The sequence below is a fragment of the Dromiciops gliroides genome, chromosome 4, assembly GCF_019393635.1.
Source record: "Dromiciops gliroides isolate mDroGli1 chromosome 4, mDroGli1.pri, whole genome shotgun sequence".
Classification (NCBI taxonomy): domain Eukaryota; kingdom Metazoa; phylum Chordata; class Mammalia; order Microbiotheria; family Microbiotheriidae; genus Dromiciops; species Dromiciops gliroides.
The window spans coordinates 338,924,002-338,941,489 of record NC_057864.1 but is presented as its reverse complement, the minus strand read 5'-3'; positions in this window follow the sequence as shown (position 1 = coordinate 338,941,489).

The window sequence follows — 17,488 nt, the reverse complement described above, 5'->3', positions numbered from 1 at the left end:
TAAGTGTCAAGTGTCTGAGGCTGGATTTGAACTCAGTTCCTCCTGAATCCAGGGCCAGTGCGTTATCCACTGTGCTACCTAGCTACCCCATTAGTTTAATCAATCAATCAATCAACTAGATAGTCTTTTCTTCTCCAGCCTAAACATCTCCAGTTTCTTCAAGTGATTCTAATATGACCTAGATTCAAGGTCCCTCACCATCCTAATTACTCTCTTCTGAATATTCTCCAGGTTATCCATGTTTTTAAACTGTTATCTGACCAAGGCAAAGTACAGAGAGACTCTCACCTCCTTATTCCTAAAAGCTCTCTCTGTCTCTCTTAATTTGGCCCATGATTGCATTAGCAATTATTACACTGCTGACTCAGATTGAGACTGAAGTCCACTGAACTCCTTAGATCTTTTTTTTTTCAGACAAATTGCTGTCTGATGATACTTTTCCGGTCTTCTACTTGTGAAGTTTGTTTCAGTTTTGCTGCCCTATGGAGAATTTGCCTTGATAGATACATATAGGTGGCTGATTTTTTGAACCCAAGTGTAAGATTTGACATTTATCCCTACTGAATTTCATCTCAGTAGATTCAATCCAGTGTTCTGGCCCAGTGGCATCAAGGCTGCATATGCACTTAGAAAACCACAAATTAACATTATTTATGTTTTATTGTTGTCGTTTTTTTTTTTTTTTTTAGTGAGGCAATTGGGGTTAAGTGACTTGCCCAGGGTCACACAGCTAGTAAGTATTAAGTGTCTGAGGCCGGATTTGAACTCAGGTACTCCTGACTCCAGGGCCGGTGCTCTATCCACTGCGCCATCTAGCTGCCCCTGCTTTTATTGTATTTTTATTTAATTTGTTAAATATTTCCCAATCACATTTTAATCTGGTTTGGACACACTGGGGAGTTTTGCAGGTCACATGCCAGGCTGTGAAATGGATCCCTCTGATAGTCTGCCAAGATCTTTTTTGGATTCTCTCACTCGTCATTGGTGTGTTAGTTACCTTTCTCAGCTTTGTGATATCTGAAAACTTGAAGCCATTTATGTCTTTATTCAATTCACTGTCCACATTGGGAAAACCTTTTTATTAGACCCATCCAAAAGTGGAGTAGTACTTCCAATGGCCCCTACAGTCACTTCTGGTGGATTCTGTATCAACTCTGGTAGCCAGTGTGACTTCTCCTTGTTCTTTTTGACTTTTTGAAGTTCTCAGGGTTGTAACCTGGTCAATTCCATCTCTGGAAACTGAGGGTCTTAAGATCATTGTTGTTGTTTAGTCATTTCATTTATGTCTGCATGATCCCTTTTAGGGTTTTCTTGGCAAAGACACTGGAGTGGTTTGCCATTTCCTTTTCCAGCTCATTTTACAGATGAAGGAACTGAGGCAAACAGGGTTAAGTGACTTGCCCAAGGTCACACAGCTAGTAAGTATCTGCAGCCACATTTGGACTAAAGTCTTCCTGATTCCAGAACCAGCACTCTATCCACTGTGCCCCCAAGTGCCCTAAGACCAGGTAAGATGAAACACAGAAGAAACATACTTTATGCTTCTTGTTGCTATTTTTGGTCCTTTGTTCTCACAGAGGACCAAAGACATCATGAGGATGATGTCTTGACTAGCAAGTGAACTCAAAAACATGTCTAGGAGGGAGAGAAGAAAGTTATCCTTTTCCTTTAACCAGTATATCACAGCAGTTTTTGTCTCATTCAATGACAGGAAAAAATGAGACAGAGAGAGTATTCAGGAGGAGGAAGTAGTCAACAGTATGAAAAGCTATAGACAAGTCAAGGAAGACAAGCCCTGGGAAAATGTCATTGAGTTTAGCCATTAAGAGATCACATGTGAAGATGTTTGTGAGAACATTTTCTCTAGGGTAACAGAGCCAGAAGCCAGATTATAAGGGGTTGAGGAGTGAGCAAATGAGAAATTGGAGACATTGAGTATATACCATTCCCTCTCGCAGTTTAGTGGGAAAAAAATAGGAATGCCATAGTCACAGTCACCCTATTTTAAGAATGGGGGTACCTGAGAATATTTACAGGTAACAGATTGAATTGAAGATGAGAGAGAGAGGGAATGGTCACTGGAACAAGCTCTTGGAGGGAATAGGAGAACAGAAGTTCAAGGGGAAACGTGGAGATCTTAGTTTTAAGAAAGAAAGAGGGGGCAGCTAGATGGCGCAGTGGATAGAGCACCGGCCCTGGATTCAGGAGTACCTGAGTTCAAATCTGGCCTCAGACACTTAATACTTCCTAGCTGTGTGACCCTGGGCAAGTCACTTAACCCCAATTGCCTCACCAAAAAAAAAAAAGAAAAGAAAGAAAGAGTATTAAATCATTGGCACTAGAGTGGAAAAAAGAAACGGGTGAGAAACCAGGTACACAAAGCTACACAATGACAGGTTGAAGGAGCTGGGAATATTGAACCTGGATAATAGAAGACTTTCAGGGAATATAATAGCTGGATGGCTGCTGTATGGAAGAGGGATTTGCTTCATTCTTGTTTCTATGTGGCAGAACTAAGCAATAGGTAAAAGTAAGCTTCAGAGAAGCTGATTTCACTTTAATATATATAAGGAAAAGCTTGTTTAAAGCAATTAGATCAAATATATGGTGCACTGCCCTTGGAGGTCTTGAATTTCTCTTTTCTAAATGTTGTCAAGCAAAGGCAAAATGGTGGAGATGTCATAGAGAAGATATCTGTGCAAGCACATTAGACTTCTGAATTCCCTTCAGATGCCGAGATTCTGTGATTCTGATTCTGATTCTGAAGAGATGGTGCTGAGGAGCCACAAACAGAGTGATGTTGTTCAAGATGGCAGATGGAGAGATGGGATATGTAGATTTTCTTTTCTTTTGTTCCTTTTCTTTCTTTTCTTTTTCTTTTTCTTTTTTCTTTTTTCTTTTTTTGGCAGGGCAATGAGGGTTAAGTGACTTGCCCAGGGTCACACAGCTAGTAAGTGTTTAAGTGTCTGAGGCTGGATTTGAACTCAGGTCCTCCTGAATCCAGGGCCGGTGCTTTATCCACTGCGCTACCCAGATGCCCCAGATATGTCGATTTTCAATGGGAAGTGACTGCCAGGACTATGGACCCAGATGTCACCTCACTGGGAGTCCTATCCAGGATATGACTGCTAGTGACTGAAGGACTGGAGGAGCATTGCTCATAGATGGGTGTTATTATTTTCTCTGACCTCTATTGTGATTCTGTTTGTTTCCCCTGACCTGCTTATAAACCTGTTTATTCTTTGAGCATTGTGAATTATGTGCTTGTGAAGAGAGTTAATGTCAACATGCTAGGTATGCATGTAGGTATGAAGTTTCTAGATTGTCTAGATGGAAGCAATAAGCAAAAGAAGCAATGAGCAGGGAAATCCCCTGAAGGGTTCACCAGGCACTTTGACACAGGATTACATGTAAAATGAGGGAATTAGACCAGCTAATCTCAAAGGTCCCTTCCAGCTCTAAATCCTGCGATCCTATATGAGGCCAGCTGTTGAATGGTCTTTGGGTAAATTTTGTTGATGGAATGCCAGCTAATAATCTCACTGCTTCCACTCATGGTTTCCTCTCTCCTCCTTGCCTCAACATGTTTCTTATCAACATCATAGATTAAAAATCTACTGCAGGGGCAGCTAGGTGGCGCAGTGGATAGAGCACCGGCCCTGGAGTCAGGAGGACCTGAGTTCAAATCCAGCCTCAGACACTTAACACTTACTAGCTGTGTGATCCTGGGCAAGTCACTTAACCCCAATTGCCTCACTAAAAAAAAAAAAAAAAATCTACTGCAGGGGCAGCTAGGTGGCGCAGTGGATAGAGCACCAGCTCTGGAGTCAGGCGGACCTGAGTTCAAATCTGGCCTCAGACACTTGACACTTACTAGCTGTGTGACCCTGAGCAAGTCACTTAACCCCAATTGCCTCACCTCCCCCCAAAAAAAATCTACTTCAAAAGAAGGAAAGCTAATATAATTTTGATTGCTTCCCTTTCCCCCTTCTTTCCTAGTCAAGTTTAGTTTAACTGGAACCAAGTCAAGTAATTACTTTCACCAGACCTCCCCACATGGCAAAAATACTCTACGACTTAGTCTGTCTGAATGTTCACTGTCAACTTCTTTTTTTTTTTTTTAATTTTGTGGGGCAATGGGGGTTAAGTGACTTGCCCAAGGTCACACAGCTAGTAAGTGTCAAGTGTCTGAGGCCAGATTTGAACTCAAGTGCTCCTGAATCCAGGGCCAGTGCTTTATCCACTGCGCCATCTAGCTGCCCCCACTGTCAACTTCTAAATAGACTGGTCAGGACTTTACCCAGTTTTCTCCTAAAGCTTGTGGGTGAATATAATTCAGCTACATGAGGTAGCGCAGCCACATTCAGCGCCAAGAAAACCATAACTTTTAATTTTTGTTCTGGAAATAGCAGACACAGGATTAGGATTCCATGGTGGCCAAAGAACAAAGATGCTACCTTTTGGGGGCTCTCCTTCCCAGGGGGGTTAGCCTGAGGCCAAGAATCAGTTCCTTCTTGAGTGGATGTTACTTCATTTAAATTAATAAGTTAAGGATTTTGAAAAGCACTTTGCATACATTATTCTATACATCATCTGATTCAATCTTCACAGGAACCTAATGAGGTAAGTAGTGTTATTCCACCTGTTATACAGATGAGGAAACTGAGTCTTAGAGAGGGTTAGTGATTCCTCCATAGTCACACACATATTAAGTGCTAGGGTTAGAGTTAACCCAGATCTCTTCTGACTTCAGGACCTATACAGGTTTCATATTTCATAATACCACATTGTCTTTCTTATAGAGATTTTTTGGGGGGGGCAGGGCAATGAGGATTAAGTGACTTGCCCAGGGTCACAAAGCCAGCAAGTGTCAGGTGTCTGAGGCTGGATTTGAACTCAGGTCCTCCTGAATCCAGGACCAGTGCTTTATCCACTGCGCCACCTAGCTGTCCTCTTATAGAGAATATTAACACAGGACTTCACAGTTTCTAAGGATTGAAAGAGACTTCAGTAGCCAGTTTAGTCCAACCTTAGCTAGGAAGGAACGCCTTGTACTCTATCTTCGGTCAATCAACAAACATTTATTAGGTACCTACCTTTTGGGTGTCTATGGAATACAAAAAAAAGGCAAAAGACAGTGCCTTACCTCAAGGAAATTATAATCTAATGGATGAGACTATCATCTAGCCTCTACTCAAAGACAGTCATGAAGGGGAGCCAGCTCCCTCACTAGTAAGTTGCTTTTAGGTGGTGCAGCGAATAGAGGGCTAGACTAGGAGTCAGGAAACCCTGAACTTGGATCCTGCCTCAGAGGCTTAGCTGTGTGATCCTGGGCAAATCACTTAACCTCTCAGTATCAGTTTCCTCATTTGTAAAATGGCAATTATAATAGCGCCTGCTTCCCAGTATTTTTGTGAGAACCAAATGAGATAAAGTGCTTTGTAACTCTTAAAAGTTTCTATCAATATTAGCTGTTATTATTAGGCAGACCATTTGATATTTTTATGGCTCTCATTTTTTTTTTTTTTTAGTGAGGCAATTGGGGTTAAGTGACTTGCCCAGGGTCACACAGCTAGTAAGTGTTAAGTGTCTTAGGCCGGATTTGAACTCAGGTACTCCTGATTCCAGGGCCGGTGTTCTATCCACTGCGCCACCTAGCTGCCCCTGGCTCTAATATTTTTTTAAGTGTTTCCTCTTGTCAGACAAGAATCTGTCCCTCTGGGGGCAGCTAGGTGGTGCAGTGGATAGAGCACCGGCCCTGGAATCAGGAGTACCTGAGTTCAAATCCGGCCTCAGACACTTAACACTTACTAGCTGTATGACCCTGGGCAAGTCACTTAACCCCAATTGCCTCACTAAAACAAACAAAAAAAGAATCTGTCCCTCTGTAGCTTCTACCTGTGGCCTCTAATTGTGTCCCTTTGGGCCCAATAGACTAAATCTAATCCTTTTTTCATGTGACACCCCTTCAAAACCTCAAAAACAACTCTCACAGACCCCCTGAGTCTTCTCCAGGCTAAACTTCTCCAGCTCAGAGAGGCATTTTGGTACAGAGCATTTACTAGTTGTGGGCTCTTTGACAAGTTTTGGGCCTCAATTTGCAACCTCCTAGGAAATGAAGGGGATTGGCCTACACGGTCTCTAAAGATCTTGTGATGCTCCAAGTGATCCTTATTTCAAGCTCTGGAACTAGGAGTGTTGTCACCTGGAGAAGAGGATGGTGCAAGGGTGAATCTGATGGGCTTTGGAGAGGGGGTGGCAATGCATTTGCACAGGGAGAGGGGGATAGTGTCCATTCACAAATTCCATTTATGTTACTGTGCTGTGGGCCCTTCACAAAGTCATAACCGGCATGAGGGCAACCAAAGATTCTGTCCCAGGGTTCCCAATAGTTGTGGCATGCTCCTTCCCCACCAGGATTGGGAGATGTTGGAAATACTGGGGTGTATTGGATTCAGGTGACCCAAAGTTTCCATCTCCACTCCCACGGTCATACTAGGCAGACACTACCCAACTAGGGATTACATGCCACCTGGCTGGAGGGGCTAGGTGGCACAGTGAAAGGCTTGGGGTCAGGAAGACCTGAATTAAAATGTGACCTCAGATTAGCTGTGTGACCCTGGGCAAGTCACTTTACCTTTCTTTGCTCCAGTTTCCTAATCTGTAAAATGGGAATGATAGCAGCACCTTTCTCTCGGGGTTGTTATGAGACTAAATGTGATCATTATAAAGCACTTATCATAGTGCCTAGCACATAGTAGGCACTATATAAATATTAGCTGCTCTTATTAGTTTCTCAGAGTCCCTCGTCTTCCTCTACCTGCAATCCCCTCAATTTAATTTGCTCTAGGAATTGAATTCTTGGATATGATGCAGCATACCCAAGTCTACATTGGTGTTTTTCTTAGACTATAATCTCCCGGTGGGCAAGAACCCAGTCAATGGAAGTCTCTACTTGATGCCCTGGGAGAAGCTAAGTGGTATAATGTATAGAACAATGGGCCTGGAGTCAGAAAGTCCAGAATTCAAATCTGACCCAAGACACTTACTAGCTGTGTGACTCTGGATGTGTCACAATCCCTATTTGCCTCATCTCCTCATTTATAAAATGGGGACACACTGGAGAAGGAAATGGCAATCCATTCCAGTATCTTTGCCAAGAAGACCCCAAATGGGGTAACAAAGAATCGAACATCACCACATAGCAACTTGATTCCCTTAGGTATACAGTAAGTGCCCTTCTATGATGAGAAAAGATACCATAAACTTGTGGAAAGAGAGGATCCTGTGCTTGGGTCATCCAGGGTAGTCTTCTTCAGCATCCTATATCATAATAACAGCAAACCAGCCCTTGTTCAGCTTATACCATGTTCTACTTTTCCGAGTTGTCTGACACCCTTGAAGAGTGAAGGTCAGTACATACAATCATGATCTGTAACACACTGATGTTTTAGGTCAGTGAACACATCGACCATGAGCTGATATTGCATCTCATTCCCCATCAGCCCAGAGGGGATCATGCAGAATTGGTGTGAGGCTTGGGTTCTCCATCCAGAATCTGAGAAGCAAGATAAATATCATAAACACATAAACGAACATGACCTCCTGTTCAGGGAAGTGATTTCTTGTTGTTTTATTTAATTTATTTTTTTTACAGTATTCATTTCTGAATATATTCTCCCAATCCCATCACATAAGAGGCTATTTCTTACAATAAAATAAAGGGAAGAAGGGAAAGGAGAGAAGAGAAAGTTCAAAAAAGGTAATCCACACATATTAACTTAGTTGTACAGTATACACATCTGCAGTATTCCACACGAATAAAGGGAAGAAGGTACGTTTTCTCATTTCTTCCTCTGCAAGGATAAGATTGGTCATTTCAATTGTACAATTTGGTCTGAAGAAGTATTTTCAATGAAATATTAACAGTTCACAAGGTGTTTTCTTCACAATAGTCCTGGGGCAGGAATTATTTTTCTATTTTAGAGGTGAGAAAACTGAGGCTTTTCTAGGATCATACAGGCCCATGAAAACACTTTGTTCCAATGGGCCATGAAGGCAGCACTTAGAGCTATGTCAGGCATCAAAGATGCCAAGGCCATCCATTGCACCTCGATCCATTGCCAGTCATCTTGACTTTTGTCTTGCCACTGGACTTTGATGACTCTGGAAGAGAGAGTGAAGCTAAGGAATTTGAGCAGCTCTGCCTCGTTTCAATCCCATTCATGCACAAATCAAGGCATCACCCCATGATGTCATCCGTCCTCTTTGAAAACGAAGGACAACAGACTAGATGTACAGTAAGACCCTTCTGACACTGAAATTCTGTGATCTGTGAAGACACTGCTAGTAAATGGTAGAAGTGGGGACTTGCACTTGGGTCTTTGGCCCTATACTTTGATGTATAGCTAATAACTACACTCTGTAAAATATCTTACATACATTCTCTTGACCAATTTTCACAAGAACTTTGTGAGGTGGGAATAACAATAATTAAAATTGACATGTATGCTGCACTTTGAGGTTTGCAAGGTGCTTTACATGGATCATCCCATTTGATCCTCAAAGCCACCTCATAAGCTAGGTTCTAGAAATATTATATCCATTTTACAGATTAGGAATTGGGACTTAGAGAGGTTGCACAGTTAGTAGCTGTCAAAGGAAGGATTTGAACTCAGGTCTTCATATTTCAAGTCCAATGCTCTATCTACCAGACATCCTGCTGAAGACAACCAAAAACATGGGCAAGAGCCAAGGGATCCTTTAAAAAAAAACTTTAAAAAATATAATTTCCTTTTTAAATTATGAATTTAACAACTATCAACAAATACAAACACTTTGATATACTGTACAACAAAGAATGATAAATTTTCATAGGAAACAATGAAATTTTGTTAAGTAAAATTTATTAAGAAGTATGCATATACACTGCCCCACCCCACCCCCTCTCTTCCTTTCTCTCTCTGTACAAGTATGTATATGTGTATATGTATGTACAGAGCACTGGGTCTAGAGTCAGGAAGATTCATCTTCATGAGTTCACATCTGGCCTCAGATACTTCCTAGCTGTGTGACCTTGGGCAAGTCACTGAACCCTGTTTTCCTCAATTCCTCATCTGTAAAATGAGTTGGAGAAAAAAAATAAACTACTCTAGTATGTTTACTAAGGAATCCCTAATGAGGTCACAAAGAGTTGAGCAAAAACAACAACAAAATATACATATATATACAGCCATAGATATACAATAAACACATGCATATATATATTTAACATATATATTTTGTTTGTTCGTTCGTTTGTTTCTTTTGTGGGGCAATGAGGGTTAAGTAACTTGCCCAGGGTCACACAGCTAATAAGTGTCAGAGGCCAGATTTGAACTCAGGTCCTCCTGAATCTAGGACCAGTGCTTTATCCACTGCACCACCTAGCTGCCCCATATATATTTAATATATTTTAAATATTCAACAAGGTAGTAAATAGCTGCTCTATTCATTTTTATCCTTTGGGATTTTGAGGGGTACATTTAAAAAATGTTTTATTGCCGCTTTTTTCCACCTCTGTGTGTCTCAGATAACCAAAGGTTACAACCCAACTTGTCATACCCAGCATCTTAAACTACAAGTAAATTTGCAATTGCTATATAAATAATACAATTGTCATTTATCATTGTTGTAGTTAGTGGACTGGTGTTACTGACAGAAGCCCTTCATTTAATAGTCTACCTCCCATCCAGTCAACAAACATTTATTTATTTTTTTTAAATAAAGATTTTTTATTTCTAGTTTTGGATTCCAATTTTTATCCCTCCTTCCCTCCCTCCCCTAATGCCTCCCTGAGGCAGTAAGCAATCAGATGTGGGTTATACATGTGCAATTATGTAAAACATTACCATATTAGTCATTTTGTATAAGAAAACTTGAATAAAAGAAAAAACTAAAGTGAAAAATAGCATGCTTCAGTCTATGTTCAATCTATATCAATTCATTCTTTGGAGGAAGATAGTATGCTTCCTCATTAGTCCTTTGGGATTGTCTTGGATCATTGTATGGCTGAGAATAGTTAAGTCATTCACAGTTCTTTATCGAACAATATTGCTGTCACTGTGCACAACGTTCTCTTGGTTCTGTTCACTTCACTATATATCAGTCCTTCCAGGGCTTTCTGAAATCATCCTCAACAAACATTTATTAAGAATGTGTTTTGGCATATCATCTCTCCACTACAAATGATGGTTCTATCCCTGAGTTGTAAGAAATGCCAGGGAAGGGTGGCACAGTGGATAAAACACCAGCCCTGGATTCAGGAGGATCTGAGTTCAAATCTAGCCTCAGACACTTGACACTTTACTAGCTGTGTGACCCTGGGCAAGTCACTTAACCCTTATTGCCATGGCAAAAAAAAAAAAAAGAAAGAAATGCCAGGGAGAAGGAAGGAGATGGTGAATGGCAGCATCTAGAAACCTTCCATAGAAGAGAAAAATTTGGATTGCCCTCCAATGTACCAGATACTACCCTAAGTCCTGAGGATCCAAAAAAGAAGAAAAAAATAGTCCCTGACGTCAAGGAGCTCACATCCTAATGGGAAAGGCAATACATGAAAAAATGCATAAGATATGTGGCAAGTTGTTTGCCTGAAGGGGGCCGGCAGGAGCTGGCATCCTTGACAAGTCTGATACCAAAAGCAGAAGAAGCACAGCGTACCCTATCGCATCCTCAGTCGCTGAGGAGCCCTTTCAGTCCCGAGGAGAGAGGAAAGTGGGCAGGAGAGGACACTGGCTAGTAAGTGGAGGAAGGGGCTTAGTTTAAGAGGACCAAGCAGGAATGATGAGGGGAGAGCCGTGTAACCAAAGAGCTTACTCACTCTCCGCTTCGTACTCTGCCCTGGAGAACTACCTGTTATCTAGGATGCATTCGTCTTCCATTTGTTAAGCAAAGTATTGCTGTTATCTTTTGGGGGAAGGTGGGGTGGGGGAAGGGCGGGAGAGGAAGGGATGATGGAGATGATGGAATTTCTACACTGTGTGCTTTGTTCTGAAATAAAAACATGAGCCTTTTGTTTTAAAAAAAATATGTGGCAAGTTGAGTAGAGGATTATCCAAATTTTTTTCTTCTCTAGACAGTATCTAGATCCTGCCATTCATTATTTCTCTCCTCCCTGGCAGTTCTCATAAGAGGGGTGGGGGTTGGGGGGGAGATGAGTGCTTGTGGTGGGAAGACAGGAAGTTGAGGGATAGATTTTGCCAAAGGGCATCTGTCCTCTGGGTTTCTTTCTTTTTTAAAGAGCACCAGTTCTGAAGACCTCCCTTGTCTTTTCTGAGCCCAACCAGCCATAACAAATCTAATCCTTCACCCCTAGGTCTAGAACAAAGGGGAGAGTTGAGGCAATGCTCCAAGGAATGCCGGGGGAAGAGAAAGTGGAGGGCTCACCTGGGTATTTGTCCCAATTCTCTGCTTGGCTTGTGGGGACACAGCCCAGTGAAGCAAAAACATCCTATCCCAGGCTGGAAAATCCCATCTTCTACCCAAGCCAGATAATTGGCCAAGAACCAGCATCAGCCCTGCTCTGTGTCGTGCCACACAAGGGGTGGCGGGCGATTTAGTGGATTTACTGTGGGTGCTGCTGGTACCAGGGCTGGGAAGCCACGTTCAGGCAAGAGCTCACAGCTCCTCTCTGGAGCATGAAAACCAAACCAAGGTTGTAAATAAGAAAAACAACGTTCCCTTCCCATTTCCTCCAGTAACACACAGTCCTCACAGCCCCACCTCACAGCTGCCCGTTGGTACTAATGATCCCCAGCTGTGCCAGAAACCACAGCCGCATTAACCTCTTATTTCCCTAGGCATCTTGATGGAAAATAATAATAATGATTATAAGAAGGTGACATTAAGGCAGTGTAGTGTAGTGGGTAGAGAGAGTCTCAGAATTAGGAAGTCCTGACTCTGACACATACTAGCAGTGTGACCTTGGGCTCTAGGTAACTCTCTAGACCAGGGGTTCTTAACCGGGGTTCAAGGATAGATCTCAAGGGGGTCTGTGAATTTTGATAGAGAAAAATTACATCTTTATTTTTTACTAATCTTTGCCTTTTTATGTCTTTTATTTTGTGCACATATATGATGCATGTATGTATTTTATTTTATGGATTGAAACGTTATTTAGATAATGGGTCCACAGACTTCCAAAGGGGTCCATGACATGAGAATAGTTAAGAAACTCTATTCTAGAGCATGGGCTCTAGAGTCAAAGAATGTGGGTTCAAATGCCTGCTTCAGAAGCTTGCTATGTGACCCTAAACAAGTCATTTAAACTATTTAGTCCTAGACCTCATTTTCCTTACCTGTAAAATATAGAGGTTATACTAGACAGTTTCTGAGGTCCCTTTTGGTTCTAGATCCATGACTCCCCCAGGTAGCTAGGTAGTAGTAGTTGTTATTGGTCCTTCATTCTCAAAGAGGACCAAAGACATCACAATGGCAATGTCTTGAATTGTGTAGCTAGCTGATACAGTGGTGTAGGTAATTACTAGCTCTTTGACCCAGGGCAAGTCAGTCAAATCTCTCTCTGCCTCAGTTTCCTCATCTGTAAGAAAGAGTTGGACTCAGCCTTCAAAACTGTTCCCAAATGGGATCTTTAAGAGGTAACTCCACTGCAGATCCCACCTCCCCATTTCTCTGGTTGCCTGTATTTCAGGTTGTTCTGAGAGGACTTGGTTCACATCTACTGCAGGCCTTTCCCTTTCAGTCCTCCAAGATGCAATGTGAAACCTTAGAAATGATTCAGAGGAAACTTGTGGGTCCCCATGTTCCCAGAGTCTATAATTTTCTTTGGCTCAAAGTGAGGCTGTGAGGTAGTATGTATGACCCTTTAATTTCTTTGGTTAAGAGAAAAAGGCAGAAGGATCCATGTCCGGATAAGATAACTAAATGCCCTATAGTCAGGCCCTGGAATATCCAGACAGGTGACTGTGTTTCGGGAGCATAGACAAGCCTGGCCTCCTCCCACCGTGTACCAGAAAGGAGCCTGAAAGATAGTTTTACCTCTCCCTGCACATCCCTTTTTGGAAAGAGAATTTTGTGGGAAAAGCTCTAATCTGGTAAACCAGTGAACTCATCGTGGGCTGGCAGTAAAGGTTTATGTCATCCCTGTAACTCTCTCAGCCACTCCCCAGGCATGGAATGAAACCTCTCTATATCCCCACCTCTGTGTTTAGAGTCCTTTAAGACTCTGATGCCACCTCCTACATGAAGCCTTCCCTGATTCCCTCCATTGCTAGAGAGAGCTCTCTCACCCTTCAAATTACTTTTTTGTTTATTCACCTGTGAACATGTCATATCCCTTCGGTGCCTTGGGAGCAAGGACTGTGTCCTTTTTATCATTGTATATCCTGGGCATATTACAGCATCTGATACACTCTTATTTGGAAAGGGGAAGGGAACTTATGATTTCATTGGTACAGATAACTCCCAGAGAGAAAATTCTGCTTAAAGATGTAACTTAGAGGGCAGCTAGGTGGCTCAGTGGATTAAAGCAGTGGCCTTGGATTGAGGAGGACCTGAGTCCAAATCTGGCCTTAGACACTTGACACACTAGCTAGTGTGACCCTGGGCAAGTCACTTAACCCTCATTGCCCTGCCCCCCAATTTTTTTTAATTTAAAAATTAAAGATGTAGGCTAGCATGTCTTTTGAACTCAGACTAAGGCCTGAGCAGTAAAGAGATAGGCCCAGCATCCCAGTCAGAATGTGTCAGAGAAGCCCAGAACCAGGGTCTTAAATGATTCTGAAGCTAGACCTCTATCCACTAACATAGCGGTCTTTGCCTGGTAGATGATTAATAAATGCTGAATTGAATGTATGAAATGAGGATAATGAAACCAGCCTCTCTTACCCCATAGAGATAAGAGGTTTGGGAGAATGACCAAGTAAATATTCAGGTGTAGATAGGATGACCCATTTCTTCATGGTAAATAGGAGTGGGAAAATTAACGACTGCCCATGTTTCTATATCACTCTACAGTTTACAAAGTAATTTACTTACAAAATAAAATAGTCCAATGCCCTTGTTTTGGAGATGGGGAAACTGAGGGCCAGTGATTGGGATGGGGCATTGCCATAGACCACACAGCTGCAAAATGATGACTCTTGTCTGTGCCTTTTATTCTCAATTTTTCCTCCTGGCAGGTTCCCAGATAGACTGGTCAGTAAGTGACTCAGCTTTTTTTGCTGTCCACTCAGAGAGGTATCTGTCCATCTATAACAGCTACTGAGCTTAGTGGGGCATGAGAGGGGGAGAGGGGGGAGAGGGGGAGAGAGGGAGAGACAGGGAGGGAGGGAGGGAGGGAAGGAGAGAGAGGGAGAGAAAGTTAAGGAGAGAGGAAGAGGGAGAGAAAGAGAGGAAGAGAGAGGAAGAGGGAGGGGGAGACAGGGAGGCAGAGGGAGGAAGAGAGGGGGAGACAGGGAGGGAGAGGGAGGGAGAGAGGGGGAGAGAGGGGAAGGGGGGAAGAGAGGTGGGGACAGGGAGAGAGAGGGAGGGAGAGAAGGGGAGACAGGGAGGGAGAGGGAGGGAGAGAGGGGGGAGAGGAAGAGGGATAAAGAGGGTGATAGAGGGAGAGGAAGAGAGGGAGAGAGAGCGAGAGGGAGGGAGGGATATCTTTCTAGAGGAATCACCTGGAGAGCCTTAAGGGGGAACATTCAGCATTAGCCTAGTGCATTGGAAATTCGGGTCCTCAAGTGAAAGGTCAGTGGGCATTCATGTCTCCAGGGAATCTCTTCAGAATGTGCCTCCATTATCATCACTATGTAATGACAATTAGGGCAGTGTTCAGCATTACATGTTGAATTTATTATGTTCTTTAAAAAGAAAAGCAAGCTTTTTACATAATGGAGATTTGCTGTTTCATGCTCAATCCTCTCAGTTCTACATTATTTATGGAAATGCTCATCTTATTTAGTGTTTATTAAATTTGAAATTAAATAAAAAAGAAAGAGGGGAAAATGTCATTGTTTTGATAGATAATGCACTTATTAAATGCTTTCCTATGTGCTAAGCACTGGAGTTACAAATACAATTTTTTAAAAAGACAGTTTCCAGTTCTTAGGAACTTATATTCTAATGGGAGAAGACAAATAAAAGGGAGCTGGAAAGTAGGGGTGGTGGTGGATGATACCCAAGGTGAATCCAGGCTATTATTGATGGGGACTCGGGTGGATCCAGGAATGAAGCGAGTGTGACCTGGGCAACTCATGACATGGAGGCCCCAGCCAGACCAAGCAGAAGAGAGGCTGCAGAGCCTGTGTATAACATTATCTTGGTGTCTGGAGTGTACTTCCTTCCTAATTCTCTTTCTTTAGATCCCTCACTTCCTCTATGATATAGTTCAGGGGCTAAATCCTACAGGAACCCTTTACAGATCCCAGAGCCCTCCCCCAGAGAGTATTAACACACATTCTCTCTCTCTCTCTCTCTCTTTTGAAATTATTTTGTACTTTTTTGTGTGCTTATCTATAGTCATCTTTTACTCCTCAGGTCAGTAGAACATAAGCTCTTTGAAGACAGGGACTATTTTTGGTTTTAATTGAGCAACCCTGTGAAGTAGGTCAAGTAAGTATTATTATTACTTCCATTTTACAAATGATTACGAATGATTGGGGAAGGCTATGACTTGGCCAAGGTCACACAACTGGAAAATGTTAGGAGTTGGGATTCAAACTCAGCTCTTTCCTGGATTGTAGAGGTAGCTTTTAAAAAAAGTTTCTCTGTGTGTATGCACACATGAACGTGTACATATACATGAACATACACAGTGTACATGTATGTACATGTGTTATAATGCATTGTTGTGTGGGACACATATTACATAGCATGTATATGTGTATATGTCATATATGTGATGCACATGTTATATAACATGTGTATATGTCATATATACAACACACACACATATATATGATATAACAAGAACAGAAGTATATTTTAAAATTCCCCTCCCCCCCAAAGCAGGGAGCACATTTCCCTTTATCACTTTGGTCCCTTGGGTGATTTCACTCAAACTACTGTAAACATTCACCCCACTGAGTGCTCTTTTGAATGTGGCATCACCAGTTGGATAAATCCCCGCCCCCCACTTAAGGCACCTCTGCAACTGGGTTGGGTTCATTAAGCAGGTCATTTTTGCTTCCCTGGCCAGTTACAACATTCTCTGCCACGTACTCCCCTCAGGGGACCTCTGCTCCGCCAGCCTTCCCAGTTCTCACAAGGTTCTGTTTCAGAAGACAGTAAGATCTGGGTTCTGGTCTCCTCTAACGCATTCTGACTGTGGGATGCTGGGCCCAACCCTTCTGGTCTAAGCAACTCTCTTGCAGAAAAGATGCCAACTTCCATTTATAGGGGGAGTTTTCTCACCGGGAGTTACTGGCAAGAATGAAATTGAAAGGTGCCTGGCCTCCTGTGAGGTTGTGACTTTTTCCAAGTCACATAACCAGTATATGTCTGAGGGGTACTCCCTGGCTCCAATACCTGCCCACTCTCCCCTCAGTAATATTTCATTAAGATCAAAAGTTTATCTTTTTGAAACATGAAGTCCCAAATCCTGTAATTCTAGCTTCCCTCCCTTCTGAACCACCTTTCCCTCTTTCCCTTCTCCTCTCCCTTCCATCTCAGCAAAGGGTCTAGGAGGGCAGCTGTCCTTGGGGCTTGGCAGAGGGTATAGGATGGGCAGATGGGTATGACGGAGAAAAGCTGAGAAGCAAAAGGAGGCGCCCAGTTCTGCTGGGAAGCCAAGTTTGACAAAATAAAATCCAGTCACCTGTGAACAGCAGGAAGGCTCTGGATCCTGTGGAGAGTGTAAATTGTGAAGCTCTCTCTTGCTTTCTGTTCGTACCATCTGGGGGTTTCATGACTCGTGTGTGTGTGTGTGTGTGTGTGTGTGTGTGTGTGTGTGTGTGTGTGTGTGTAGGAGGTTGGGGGTGGGGGGGGTGGCAGCAATGATTCGGGACACCAGGCCTCATCCCTGAGGCTGGCATGGACACTTTCTATCTCTGTCAGCTGGGCTGGGAAGGGGCACTGTCTGGGGTTGTAGAAGGCAGCTCTTCCTATTCTTCTAGCCTGTGAGGAGAACTCATTTGGATCCGGTTTTCAGAAATCCAAAGCTTTGTCCATTCAGGGTTTAGACACCCACTTTAGGGTGGGCTTCAAGACTATTTCTTCTTTGCAACTAACTGGTTGCTTCCAGGCAGTGTCTGGCCTAGAGGGTTTCCTTGACATAGAATTGTCTTACTCAACAAACATTCTGATGAGTGGAGTGTAAATGAACCATGATTGGACACTCCAAATTCCTTTGAAGGGCCACCGGGCCACCGAGTGGAATTTGAAAATTATGGAAAATAAGGTTGGCAGAGCACCCCCAAAACATTTTCAATAGGATATAAAGTAGGGGCAGCTAGGTGGCACAGTGGATAAAGCACCAGCCCTGGATTCAGGAGGACCTGAG